A 15317-nucleotide genomic window follows, 5' to 3' on the forward strand; every position below is an offset into this window, starting at 1 on the left:
ATGCACACATAGTATTCTTCATTCATACCCTCTTTTTTTAGAGGTTCTTCATCCATATGCGTTCCTTGTACCTTATAAGTGTGCTATCTACGGATTATAAAGAGATCATCGAGCGGCTAGGGGCTACATTAAATGTGGATAAACAAGCAAGGGTGGTGGTTCCTGTTAGGTATAAGACTCTCCGTGAGCTAATTGAGGATTACCTCAAGAAAGAATATGATGTAAGTGATCACTCTAATTGTAGATCTCATTTTTCATCATAATTATATAACTGAGATACTACTCCATCTTAAATGAAATATATATATATATATATATATATATATATATATATATATATATATATATATATATAAAGATTATAAGAGTTAAATGTATTTGATCTCAAATTCGAAGAAAACATATTTGATTTTTTTGATCAATTTTTTCTTATATTTTTTTCTCAAGAGAGTATCAACAATTAACATTGAATTTTTCTCTGATACCATATATACGTCAATGAATTAAAATCATTAGATGTTGGTAAAGATCCTGAGTTTTTCGCAGACGTTGTATTTGAGGAGGGCGGTGCAAACAAAGTAAATTACTCAGCTTAAAATCTAGAATTTTTCTCGTGGTATTGATTTTTGTGTGTGTGGATTTTAAAATGTTTTTTTGTTTAACCAATTCATGCTCAAAATCCAGAATTTCTCTCGTGGTTTTCATTTTTATGTGTGTGGATTTTATTATTTTATTGTGTTTAACCAATTCACTATATCTATTTAGCTATATTAAGGAGAAACTTTGGTAAGAGTCTTTCTTTCTTTTTCCCTTAAATTATAATATGTGATCGTATAACTTATACTGGTGAATGAAAAGAAAGGAGGAAGAAAGACTAAAATCATCAAGATCGGACCAATTTCATGTTCTTTTGAGCTTCCTCCGTTTTGTCATGATACTAATGAAATTTATGACATTGAAAGGGTAAGCATGATACTAATGAGCCACTTGTATATAACTATTAAAAATAATTCTTTATTTTTAATTATGTATGTGTTTAAGTTTCTTTAGAAAAAAAATTATATTGTTAAAAACATAATTTTTATGTTGAAAATGAAAAAATATTTTGATTAGTGTTTAATAAAAATCACTTTTAATTTATGAGACAGAAATACAAAATCTCTTTTTAAAATTTTAAATTATTTTTCTTTTCATAAAAAATCCCTATAGAATAATCTCTTCATTATATATATCAAAATCACTTTAGAAGAGTTTTGCCTTGTAGTATGTGTTTTCTTGTTGTACGTATCTCTTATGCCTCTTTGTCGGTGTTTATTTTTAGGTCTTTCTGTTTGTATTTTCTGTGAGGTGTTGATATTTTTGTAACCGTTTAGGTACCCCATGTATTATCCGTTAAATTTATATATATATATATATATCTTTACTTGACCATTGAAAAAAACTTGTCCCAACCCATGGCTATATATGTTTCTCATTAATTACTCTGCACATATCATGTTTCTCATTTTATTTTATTTTTAATAAAATGTATTTGGTTATGTTGGATTCAAAAATTTAGTTATTTAATTGGAGTTGAAAGAGAGGAAGTGTATTTATCTTCTTTTAATTATATGTTGTTGTATCATTAAAAGTGTTTGTTTGATTGAGCTATCAAACTTTTAGTAATCCAACCTTGTGATTATTTTTAAGAGATTTTCCTTGATAAAAGGATGCAAATAATTTTCAAAATATTTATTGTTTTCAAATTATTTATTATGCTTTTCATTGATCTTTACCTTTGTATATATTAAACCCAATTTTTAAGTCTATCATTTAATTCCAAAACCATACTTCAGCTCTACTTATATGTTTTGTATTGATTTTTGCTTTTTATTTGGAACAATGCAAACCCAACTCTCAATAAGGTCATTCTCTCATGTTTATAATAGTCCAAAACTTGGTTGCTTTTTAGTGGAATAACAATGTACATGCTCTATATTCCTTCAAAAAAAATGTACATGCTCTATATGATCTATTAGTGAATTATACGTAATTGGAGCTTCTTATCAAGTTTTTGTGAGTATAATGTATATTCTCATTGAACTCAAAAATGAACTAAGGTCATGTCTTATATAGGTACAATATAGTTTTACTTAGCAATCAAGTAACCTCTCTAACAAACTCTTAACTGTCAAAACTAATGAAGACTTTTATATCCCTACGGGTATAATATATACCCCAATGGGTATTTAGACTGAACTTGAATTTACACATTCCAACAATGCCCCTCCTAAACTGAACTCCTATACAAACAGGTTCAGTTTACTCAACTAAAGCCTAAAACAGATGACATATACACCATAGAGTAGCTACTCTATATCAGACAAATCAATTAGGTCAGGCTTTCTTCTAAGCTTACCAAAGGTGTCAAGTTTCAGTGCTTTTGTCATAATATCTGCAAGCTGCTCTTGTGTGATGCAGTAATCCATATTCACAACTCATTCCTTTGTTAAATCTCTCAGAAAATGATATCTAACATCAATGTGCTTGCATCTTCCAAGTAGCACAGGATTCTTAGTCAGCTTGATTTAAGAACTATTATCACATAGTATTAGAGTTTCTTTCATCTGCTCTTGACCAAGTTGCTTAAGAATTTTCCTGATCCATATTCCTTGACAGGCACAAGAGGCTGCAACAACATATTCTGCTTCAGTGCTGGACAATGTGACTATAGCCTGTTTCTTATAAGATCAGGAAATAGAACTTTAGCCATACACAAACACATAACCATATGTACTCTTTCTGTCATCTAAATCACCAGCATAATCTGAATCAGACCATCCTTGTAACTCAACACTAGCATTCAACTTCTTATACAAGATTCTTAGGCTCATAATTCCTTAGGTGTACCACAAGATCCTTTTTGCAGCAGCTAATTGAATCTCAGTTTTCCTATCCATGTATCTTGCAACTAAGCAAATAGAAAATGTAAGATCAGGCCTAGTAGCTAACATATACATTATACATCCAATCATTTGTCTGAATTCAGTCACATTCACACTTTTTCCTTTTTTATCTTTGACAAGTTTGTTACCAGGAACAATAAGTGTGCAAACCTTATTGCAATTCTCCATTCCAAACCTCATCAGTATGTCTTGAGCATATTTTTATTGATAGATGAAAATTCCACCATTATATTTCTTAATTTCAACTCCCATAAAGTATCTCATCTTACCAAGATCAGACATAGCAAACTTGCTTTTCAAAGAGCTTTAAACTTTTCAAAAAGCTCTTCATCATTACCAGTGTATATCAAATCATCAACATACAAGCTTATTATCAGAATTTTTCCTTCTTTGCTTTGCTTTGCTTGACAAATAGGGTATATTCATGAGGGCATTTATCAAACAGCTCAGGATCTATACCAATATCTAATGATCTTAATTCATTGACGTATATCTGGTATCAGAGAAAAATGAAATGTTAATTAGTTGATACTCTCTTGTGAATAAAAACATAAGAAAAATTGATTAAAAAAAATCAAACGTGTTTTATTCGAATTTGAGATCAAATACATTTGACTCTTATAACCTTTTTTTATATGTTTAATTTAAGAGGGAGTAGTATCTCAGTTATATAAACTATGCTGAAAAATGAGATCTACAAGATTGATTAGAGGAATTCCATCGAACCCATTTATCTGCAATCAGAGGGGTTGGAGAGCTAGAGAAGCAAGATATTAGGGTGGCAGATAAGTTACTAGTTTCCATGGCAAGACGGTAGGTAGGGATAGAAATATTAGAGAAACAAATAGAGTTCTGATTTTTCCAAGACCACCACACTCCTGCGGCGAAGATATTGGAAGATTGGGAGGTGAGTCCTTTCTTAAGCCAACACGAAACATCTATATTAGAGAAAAACTCAACAGAGGTGAAGCCCAAAGCATGCCAGAGATGGGTGGAGGTTGAGCAGTCTCTGATGCAATGAAGGAAGGTTTCTTCAAATGAAGAGCAACGAGGGCAACGAGCATTTGGAGCAAGGTTCCGATGGTTTAGAAGAGATAGAGTAGGGACAGAATTGTTATGTGCCAACCAGACAAGAAATTTTATTTTTCTTTAAGGATTTTATATGAAAAGAAAAATTATATAAATTTTAAAAAGAGATTTTGTATTTCATCCTCATAAATTAAAAGTGATTTTTTCTTTCAAACACTAATCTAAATATTTTTTCATTTTCAACATAAAAATTATTTTTTTAAAAAGAAACCTACATACATGCATAATTAAAACAAAAAGAATGTTTTTTTAATAATTATATACATGTGGGTCATTAGTATCATGTTTACGCTTTCAATGTCATGAATTTCATTAGTATCATAACAAAAAGGAGGAAGCTCAAAAGAACATGAGATTGGTCTGATACTGATGTTTTTAGTCTTTCTTCCTCTCTTTTTTTCCTCCGCCTGTATAAGTTATACCATCACATATTATAATTTGAGGGTATGTGATGGTATAACTTATACAGGTGGAGGAAAAGAAAAGAGGAAGAAAGACTAAAAACACAAGATCAGACCGATCTCATGTTCTTTTGAGCTTCCTCCTTTTTGTTATGAGAAATTCAAGACATTTAAAGGGTAAGCATGATACTAATGACCCACTTGTATATAATTATTAAAAAAATATTCTTTATGTTTTAATTATGCATGTATGTAAGTTTCTTTTTTAAAAAAATATTTTTTATGTTGAAAATGAAAAAAATATTTAGATTTATTTAATTAGTGTTTGAAAGAAAAAATCAATTTTAATTTATGACGAAAAATACAATATCTCGTTTTAAAATTTTAAATAATTTTTCTTTTCATATAAAATTCTTACAGAAAAATAAAATTTCTTGTCTGGTTGGCACATAACAACTTTGTCCCTACTCTATCTCTTCTAAACCATCGGAACCTTGCTCCAAATGCTCTTCGTCCTCGTTGCTCTTCATTTGAAGAAACCTTCCTTCATTGCATCAGAGATTGCTCAACCTCCACCCATCTCTAGCATGCTTTAAGCTTCACCTCTGTTGAGTTTTTCTCTAATACAGATGTTTCGTGTTGGCTTAAGCAAGGACTCACCTCCCAATCTTCCAATATCTTCGCCGCAAGAGTGTGGTGGTCTTGGAGAAATCTAAACTCTATTTGTTTCTCTAATATTTATATCCCTACCTACCGTCTTACCATGGAAGCTCGTAACTTATCTGCCACCCTAATATCTTGCTTCTCTAGCTCTCCAACCCCTTCGATTGCAGATAAATGGGTTCGATGGAACTCCTCTAATCAATCTTGTATCATTCTTAATATTGATGGTAGTTGTTTAGGAAATCCCAACAGAGCAGGACTTGGAGGTTTGCTTCGACACCAGATTGGACATTGGATTACAGGTTTTTCATGTTACATTGCAGGCACATCAGACATCCTTCTTGCTGAGCTTCATGCCATTCATCGTGGGTTGTTACTTGCTAAGGAAATGAACTTTCAAGTGGATTTCTGCTACACGGATTCTCTCCATTGTGTTCAAGTCCTTAAACAGCCAACCCCTAGATTTCATAAGTATGCTACGTTGATTCAAGACATCAAGAATCTCCTCAATATTGACTGGCAAGCTTCTATTGATCACACTTTTCGAGATGGAAATAGCTGTGTAGATTTCCTAGCTAAGACTGGTGCTTCTTCTACTTCAGAGTATGTTGCTCACATCTCCCCTCCGACAGAATTATCTAATTACTTAGATTCAGACTCTGCGGGAACTTGGTTCCATAGACTTTAGTCTTTTCTTTTTTGAGTTTTTGTTCTCTCTTTCTTGTTTTTGTTAGCTTTGTAACCAAAAAAATAATCCTTACAGAATAATCTCTTGATTATTTATATCAAAATCACTTTAGAAGAGTTTTGCCTTGTAGTGTGTGCTTTTATGTTGTGTGTATCTCATATGCCTCTTTGTTAGTGTTTCCTTACTTGACCATTGAAAAAAATTTGTCCCAACCCATGGATATATATATATATATATATATATATATATATATATATATATGTTTAGGTACCCCTGTTTATGTTATGACATTTTTTCAAAAGTGTATTATGATCTGATCCTTCAAACAAACAAAAATACAAGTAAGAAGAAGAAATTACTAGTAATCACCATACAAGGAGTCTCTCCTTTTTGGTTTTCTCCAGTATCCACAGTATCTTCCTCTTTAAGAGTCAAAACTTGGAACACATGCATTACTTCAATATTAAAATGTGAGCATCCATTGTCCAGAACAAGAAGGATTCATTGATTTTTCTAAAGTCAACATCATCTTACAAGGTGCTTCTAAAAAACCAATTCCTTCTCCATGATTTCTGCTTATACCATAAATCATAGTTGCTTACCTGCTTCTTCCAATGGAACTGGCTAGAAAATCTTGAAGGGGTAGTTCATGCTTAGTCAGAGCCTTGATGACATTGTCCTTAGAAGATTTTTCCAAAGCCTTGATCTTGTTTTCAAGTTCATTGATGTATTATTTCAAGGTGGGATGTTCTTCTTCCACATTGTGATACTACCTCTATAGAACTTGATCTTCAGTACGGGGATCGGTAGGACCACCGTTCTCAAGGATGTCATTTCTGACCAGAAGGTGTTCATATTGTTTCTCCATATATGTATTGCTTGCTGGTGTCTCCCAAAACACTAGAAGTATTTTAAGATTGAAAGACTCAGTGCAAGTACACACTATCCAAGTGAAAATGTGAATATTTGATGTTATGTAATTTGACGTTGTGAAAGGGTGATGTTTAATGATGATTTAATGATATGACTTTTGATGTATGTTAACTTGAACATTTTAATCGTCTTTGCTATATGCTTATAAGTGTTGATTAAGACTTATTATCTTTGATAGCATAAATATAAATATGCATGGTGTATTATTTACCTTGAAGCTATCTCATGCGTTTATATTTCCTATATCTTGATTATATTCTTACTCTCTTAATTGTGGGTGCCACGTAAGTATGTTAACTTGAACATTTTAATCGTCTTTGCTATATGCTTATAAGTGTTGATTGAGACTTATTATCTTTGATAGCATAAATATAAATATGCATGGTGTATTATTTACCTTGAAGCTATCTCATGCGTTTATATTTCCTATATGTTGATTATATTCTTACTCTCTTAATTGTGGGTGCCACGTACTATAACATCCCAGACTGCTTTTAGGATTGCCGACTGAGCCCACAAACCAACACGAGTCTTTTCAGCGTGTTTTGTCTTCACTCGCACGCTTACCAGGAAACTTCCTGGTAGGTCACCCATCCCAAAATTGCTCCAAGTCAAGCACGCTTAACTGTGGAGTTCTTATGGAATGAGCTACCGAAAAGAAGATGCATCTTGTTGATATAGGTAGTACCAAACAATTCTTATAAGCCTTCCTTCAACCATGTAGTACCAAACCTACACGGCTTCATGATCCCTCACATTCCAATATGATTCGGTTCTTCTTGAAACTATCGGGAGCCGCTCATTTTCGTGCCTTGTGCACCGGCGACCACTCCCCTGTCCTCGTCAGCTGTGGGTGTTACATGCCCACTAGCTTCCGCTTGGTACGTCCCCGAACCACACCGTACTGGGAGAGGTCAGCTTTGATACCATTTGTAATATCCCAGACTGCTTTTAGGATTGCCGGCTGACCCCGCCGACTGACCCCACAAACCAACACGAGTCTTTTCAGTGTGTTTTGTCCTCAGTCGCACGCTTATCGGGAAACTTCCTGGTAGGTCACCCATCCCAATAGGTCACCCATCCCAATAGACCCCCATCCCAAAATTGCTCCAAGTCAAGCACGCTTAACTGTGGAGTTCTTATGGAATGAGCTACCGAAAAAAAATGCATCTTGTTGATATAGGTAGTACCAAACATTTCTTATAAGCCTTCCTTCAACCATGTAGTCCCATACCTACATGGCTTCATGATCGCTCTCATTCCGATATGATTCGGTTCCTCTTGAAACTATCGGGAGCCGCTCATTGTCGTGCCTTGTGCACCGGCGACCACTCCCCTGTCCTCGTTAGCTGTGGATGTTACACGTACGCTTGTTGAGGGTAAACATGCATGTTGAGGACACGTAGTTACCGTGAGTTTTTCGAGGATGGCTTTGAAACCTACTCATTCTTTACCGCATTTCCTTTGGAGTCTAGCATAGTATTGCTCTGATTATGACAATTTTTGGGGTTTTGTACTCTTGTTGGATTATTTATTAGAACCTTTGTGTTCATATTTGATGGTGTATCTTGAGATAAGATATCTTACATTATGTCGTTGGGATCTATTTTCTGATGCGACGTGTTATTTACATGATGAACTATGTATGAATTTATTTAAATATTATATGCCGGATTTTGGGCGTTACAAAATACATCATGTGATCCTTTTAAGTTATATGTTTGTAACAAGCTCAACTCCTAAGTTAGTATCAATTTTAAAGACTAAAATGACTAACTTGTTAAGGATAAACTTATTACAAACGTCTAACTTAAAAATCATAAAGTATTTGATTGCTCACATGATTTTTAACAAGTTCACCTTAGTTTTCTTTGTAAAAAAAATAAACTAAAAATAGTTCACCTCATTTTTTGGATATAGCATAGCACATAATGCAACATTAGATATGGAAAAGGCTTAGCCAGAAAAACAGGACAATGCAAACATGACATTGAAGGCAATTCAAATAAATTAATTGGAATAAATGACTCTTTACCGACCCTATTTTTCTAGTGAGAGAAACTTCACCTTCTCTCTAAGTTTTCTTTCTCCTTCATTCATCAAAGAGAGGTGGTTTTAGGTCATTTTTTGACCTAGAATCACCCATTTACATCTTTTTTCCCTCTTTCTTTCAATCTAAACTAGACCATCGACCCGTGCTAACGCACGAGTCATACGAAAGAACAAATATTACGCAAATATGACAGTAAACATTTTACTTGAATCGAAAAAATATTATAATTCAATTCATAAAATAAATTGCCAGAAACCTTTGTAATGTACCATATTAAACAATTTCCACGACATCGACCCTGTTACGGTAACATAACATATAAATTTAATGACATAGTTTATTGAAGAAAAGAAAATCCAACGTCTGTCAACATAAAAATAGTACCAATATGCAATAACAACAATACTACAAAACAAAGTGCTACACATTACGAAAAACTTCTATGTAGACCACATTTGATGTCACATCAGTATCTTGGCCGTCCTCATCATTGATCAATATCTTTAAACCATCCCTTGAAGTAACCCTCGATATTGCGACATACAATTGTCCATGTGAAAAAATAGGAGACAGTAGGTAGACACCAACATTTTTCAAAGACTAAACCAAACACGGATTATTAAATGTCTGATTTATGCATATTGAAGGAATTCGATAACAAAGCAAACGGCTACAGCTTTCGAGCAAGCTAAACATCTTTGTCGACCTTAGGCTCAATTTTGACACGAACAAATCTGGTAGGTTTTGTGGTCGACGCCTGGCCAACTTCACCATCATCAACAGCCACAGATTCAATGCTATTATAGGACCTCTTAGCACCTGTTTTGGTGGTTGGTGTGTCAACCACACATGTATTGCTGCATGAGTCCTCAACCTCTGGTACATCCTGCAGACATTTGCGACAAAAAATTTCATCAAATGTGTTACGGATTAAACCTTTATGGACTCACGAAAGATTAATGTAATAGTTACCATCTGAACATTTGAATTGTCTGGCGCAACACCATCCACACTAAGCAAGAAGAGATGTTATTGGGGGGAGATAGTCATCGAAAGTTGCTTGCAGATTCATCTTGTCAAAAAGGAAATGCATAGGGGGATCAAAAACTGGGTAGGGGATTGATAGATTTCTGGCAAGTGTACCAAAACGCTATCGAAGTAGTAAAAATATCGATCCCACGAGGACTGTGTTAATCTCAATTCAGCAATAAGGTAAAATATTTAGGATGCGTAAAAGTTATTTTTGATTTGCCACTAGGCGGTAGATTTGGTTTGATTTTATGAAATCAAATAAAAGAAACTAGATTTGATTAAGAAAATATGAGAGAAAGATGAGATCAGATCCGTCGAATCCTCTAAGTTCCCCTAATTGGTCTACTGCACCTATTTGTTATGAACCCTCTTCTAGTTTACGATGATTAACAAAATAGCCCTAATCAATCCCTTGAGTTAGGACCCTCTTCTTAAACTACAGCCCCTAATTCCTTAGGTGGTCTAATAATTCTTGAAGGTTTTACCGAACGTTAACCTATTATCACTAACAAACGATTATCTATTCCTAGACTAACCCTGTTTATTAGAACAATTCAATTAGGTCTAAGTTGAAAGCCATGGTCAGTGGTCATTCATTCTCACGAAATCAAGTTATATGTGATCAAGATATAAAAAGCATTAAGAACAGTTGAATTGAATAAACTAGAATTGAATTCATAAACAAAATAGAGTTTCACAGCAACATGTGTCAATTAGGGTTACAAAGATTCATCTCGGATCTAATCTCTAAGAGATTTAGCTACTCATAATCGAGTTTACAAATAGCATAATCAATGATTGAAATAAAACATACATGAATTGGTAAAAGGTTGAAGAAATCGCCCTTCTAGCCGTCTCCGATGTCTCAAAATCGCACTTTGCTCTCCAAAATCGTAACCCTTGTTCTTCAGATTGAGTGCAGTATTTATAGAAGTCATGGGCCTGACCCATCAAAATCGCGCCGCGCCTTGTATAATGGCGTGCCGCGATTTCCTCTTTACAGGAAGGATGTAATTTTGCTTCAAAAATCGCAGCACGGCTTGAAATTGGCGTGGCGCGATTTCCTTCGAACAGACTTCAACATTTAAGCTTTTTGCACTCCAGAACAGTAGAAATTGCATAAGAACTCTATCAAAATGTCACAATAAGTCCCTAATATTACGTAATGACAGAATGTCATCACAACCCCAAACTTAAACCATTCCTTGTCCTCAAGGAATTTGCTTGCAACAGTGACAAACGACAGTAAAATAACAGTTACCTGACAAAACGATAGTACCCAAAAGTTCATTCTCCTTCTAGCTAAAGATGAGCTAGTTTGACTTGTTCGCATCCACCAATTCACAACTCCTCGCATCAAATTGAAACAGGGTTCTACCAGTCGACATGCAGGTCTACATATTACCATACGCTTGAAAAGTTTCTAAACATCAATCAAAGTCAATATCATTACACACTTTTGAGGTCTTTAGGGTTATAACGGGGCTTAGGTGAAGGTGGGATATATTTGGATAAGTAGGCTACACAAAATTTGAGTTAGGCATTCCTACGGAAGTTAAAGCACAAAATTCAATCCTTCATTCATTCACCTTGTGGAAATACAATCAATGTAAAGGTACTAGAGAATATTTTTAACATTTAGGGACAATCGAGTTTGAAGTTACTCGGATTTTCAATGTTTTGTCCCTTTTTCATCATTCAATTTCTTTTTTTTTTTGATACACCATTTTTGTGTGTATTTTGCATGACAATTTCATATTTCTTTCATTTTTGTTCTCTTATTCTCTAGTACCCCCACCCCAAACTTAGTTGGTTGCAAATTCCAATAGCAACCCCAAACTTAATCTTTAGCAACATACTACAATGCCTTAACTCAGAAAATACATTAAGGGACAAGTCCTAAAAGTCTCTAGGCTTGTAATGTAGTTTGTCACCGAACAAAAAGTTCTAATCCTACCGGCTCACAATTGGTTAAGAAAGGATAAACAAATTAAACAGGGTAGGCTTCAAAAAGGCTCACAGGACCAAGCACTTTTGCCTCAGTGTGTAATTGACAAAGACCAATCAATAATAGAGAAACAATGCAAGTTCTAGAAATGTAGTTGCATGGAAAACTAATCTAAATATAAGTAAATTGAAAAACAAATTTTGGCAATGAACCTTATGGCTGAGATTTCTGGGAGTATGTGACTACCTAGCAACGCCGTACACTTTGCCTTTGAATCAAGTCACCCCTCCTTTAGAACTTTTGGAATACCGTTTCATCAAACAACTGTTACTAAACTGGAATGGGTCACATGAAACAAAACAAATTCATTAATAAAACAAGTGCAGGAGCAATTACAATAGGGAAATAAGTTCAATGGACTTCGACATTAAAAAGAAAATAAAGAAAATACATCAAAAGGAAAATAACTGAAAAATAAAATAAAAAGCAGAAAATGCTAATCCATCAGTAGATCAGCCCATGTCTTGATCATCATCCGAGTGTCCAGCCCCCGGTGTCCTCAATCCTTCGAAGATGCCATCCCCTTGATCTTGCTCGGTGGTGTTGAAATCATCAGTGATTTCCCTCCTCATGCGCAGCCCATACTCTTCTTGATGTGTAAAATATTGCTCCATGCGCTCACGGGAGCCTCCAAACCTCTCATAAGACCCACTAATTGGACCCATATGCAATTGAGCCTCCGCAGCAAACGCAGCTGAGAACCTAGGACGGTTCACCCACAGCTGGTCCGAAGTCTCATTCATCCAATTAGCTTGCACATGCATGAATTCCTCAAGCTTTGGATGAAGAGGAGCATAACCCCCTTGGCTACTACTCCCTCCTTGCTCCATTTGTTGTTGCCTTGCTGCCTCCCTCTCTCTCTCCTTGATGTAGCCTTCATATTTCTTGACAAACCCATCCATGACCGAGTCGGTGATCGGCTTCATATTGCTTGTGTTGAGATCACTATCATAAGCCGGCACCAACTGTTGCTCACACAACCAATTAATTAAGCTTCCATGTCCCAATTGTGTGGTGTTCCCGGTTGCTAGATCATGAAGACTATTGGCCAAGAGGCGGCCAATATCTATAGGGTGCCCCTTGATGATGGCATAGGCAGCAAGCACCCTCTTGAGAGGAATTTCAGAAGTGCAAGATGCACTCTCAAGAGTCTGGACCACATATGATACCCACGCCTTGGGTACCGGCAGCATCTCCGCATAGGTAAGCATCCGGGACTTTTTCCAAGTCGACCCAGGCCTACACATGGTGGTGATGATCTCATCAAAAGTATCCTCCGTAATAGCAAATCTCTCCCTCCTCAGTTTTTCAACCCAACACTCTTCCGGTGCTTGAACATTCAGCCATGCGTTGAGAGCATCCGGGCTGAAGTCAATGTACTTTCCTCGAACAAAAGATTGAAAGGGTGTATCGGACACCCTTGCATTTGCAAAGAATTCGACGATCACCGTTTTGTTGTTTGCCTCGTCGATCATCTCATTCAATCTCGTCCACCCCCTCCTTCGTATTTCAGACTCAAAGAAAGGATATTTCACTAGTTTTGTGAAATCAAACTTCCTCTCCCCTATAACTTCGAAACTCTTCATAGATTGATGAAACTCTTGGGCTAGGTCATTGATGAAATGGATGGCGTTTTCTGGTGGTTCGGATGCGGCACGAGGACGTTTGGATTTGCTTGTGGATGGTTTGGGGTTGGTGGCTTTCTTTGAGCGGGTGTTTCTTTGGTTGGAGGCCATTTGTGGTTTGGGAAGATGGTGAATGGAAAGTTTTGTGAGGTTTGGGAAAGTTTTGAATGATTGTGGTTTGATGGTGGTTTGGATTGATGAATTTGTGATTGGGATTTTGGTTTGATGATGGTTAGGAGGTGAATATTGAGATGAAGATGAAGAGAATTCGTGAATGGAAGTTTAGGGAAGTTTTGGTAGAGAAAGGTAGGAAGAATGGAATGAAAATGATGATGAACAGTGAAGAATTTATAGTGCTGTAGGGGCAAAATCGCGGCACGCCAATTTGCAAGGCGCGGCGCGATTTTGTGTGTAACGGCTAGTAACGGGCAAATTTCTAATGGTAGGGAAGTTGGTGGGTTTGTAACGGCTAGTTTTTGCAACGGTTAGGCAACTTTCAAGCAAAATCGCGCTGCGGCCAATTACAAGGCGTGGCGCGATTTCTTTAAAATAGGGAAAGTGTTCTCCTGTTCTTCAAAATCGCGGCACGCCAATTTGCACAGAGCGGCGCGATTTTGAGCAACAGGGAGTGTGTTTTTGCTTTCTCAGGCAAAAAAAGAGTTTTTGTTTCCTTGAAAAATGCCTGAGTTCCTTTAAGTTCTGAAAATTTTTGAGGAGAGAATCATGCAAGACATCAGTACCTTGCATGATTTTCTTGGCAAGAGGTATATTTGAACAAATTTATAAAACTTTCCTGCCTTGTATTAAAAGAAAAGAAAAATATTTTTGTGTTTTTGTTTTTGAAAGCAATAAAATCATACCTGAAAAATAAATAGTGGGTTGCCTCCCACTCAGCGCTTCTTTATCGTCACTAGCTTGACTGATGACTATTTCTAAGGATCATATGATGTGGCTCCCTCTTCATTGTTTGGGAGTCCTCCTTTACGGTACCGTTTCAGCTTTTGTTCCTTACCCTTGAAAGTTCCTTGTGCACCAGACTTCTTTAGGTCTACAGTTTCATCAACAGGCTTGTTTCTTGCCAACCCTTCGTCACAGTACCTCCTAATTCTTTCCAAAGTATCAGAGAGAGTTGAATGCATACACCATCGAAAAGCAGCCGACCCATTACGCATCCCATAGGGAATCCTTCTATAAGCCAATTTACCACCTGGACCAGTGGTAGTAGTCTTTATTTCATTTTTACCAGCTGTCAATCCCCCATACTTGTTGTCACGGATGTCTCCTAATGATTGCTGTTGCATCTGTTCTTTGCTTACTTCCAGTTGCTTAACACCCTCTATCTTTCCAAGATCTTCAATCACTTCTTGTCTATCGATAGATTCCACACTTTCCACCTCCGTAGATTGAATAGATTGAGATTCAAGTGTTTTATCTTCGACAGTTTCTTCCACAACATCAATCCGGTAACACTTGGGATTCTCATCTTGGTGTTTCATTGCCTCAAAGATATTGAAGACTACCTGCTCCTTATGGAATCTCAACATTAGCTCTCCACGCTCAACATCAATCAAAGCACGACCAGTTGCAAGGAAAGGTCTCCCTAGAATGAGTGGCATATCTTCATCTTCAGCCATATCTAGGACCACAAAATCTGCTGGGAACACCAAGTCATTAACCTTGACTAGCACATCTTCAAGTATACCGAAAGGGTAAGAGATTGACCGATCAGCTAAAGTGATGGTCATTCTTGTTGGTTTTGGTTCCCCACATTTAAGCTTCTTCATCATTGAAAGTGGCATCAGATTTATACTTGCTCCCAAATCACATAAAGCTCTTCCAATGTCTACCGGTCCAATTGAACAAGGGATAGTAAAAGCACC

Source organism: Medicago sativa, chromosome 7, assembly GCF_051527215.1.
Source record: "Medicago sativa cultivar Bolivia chromosome 7, Bolivia_mono, whole genome shotgun sequence".
In the NCBI taxonomy this organism is placed as follows: domain Eukaryota; kingdom Viridiplantae; phylum Streptophyta; class Magnoliopsida; order Fabales; family Fabaceae; genus Medicago; species Medicago sativa.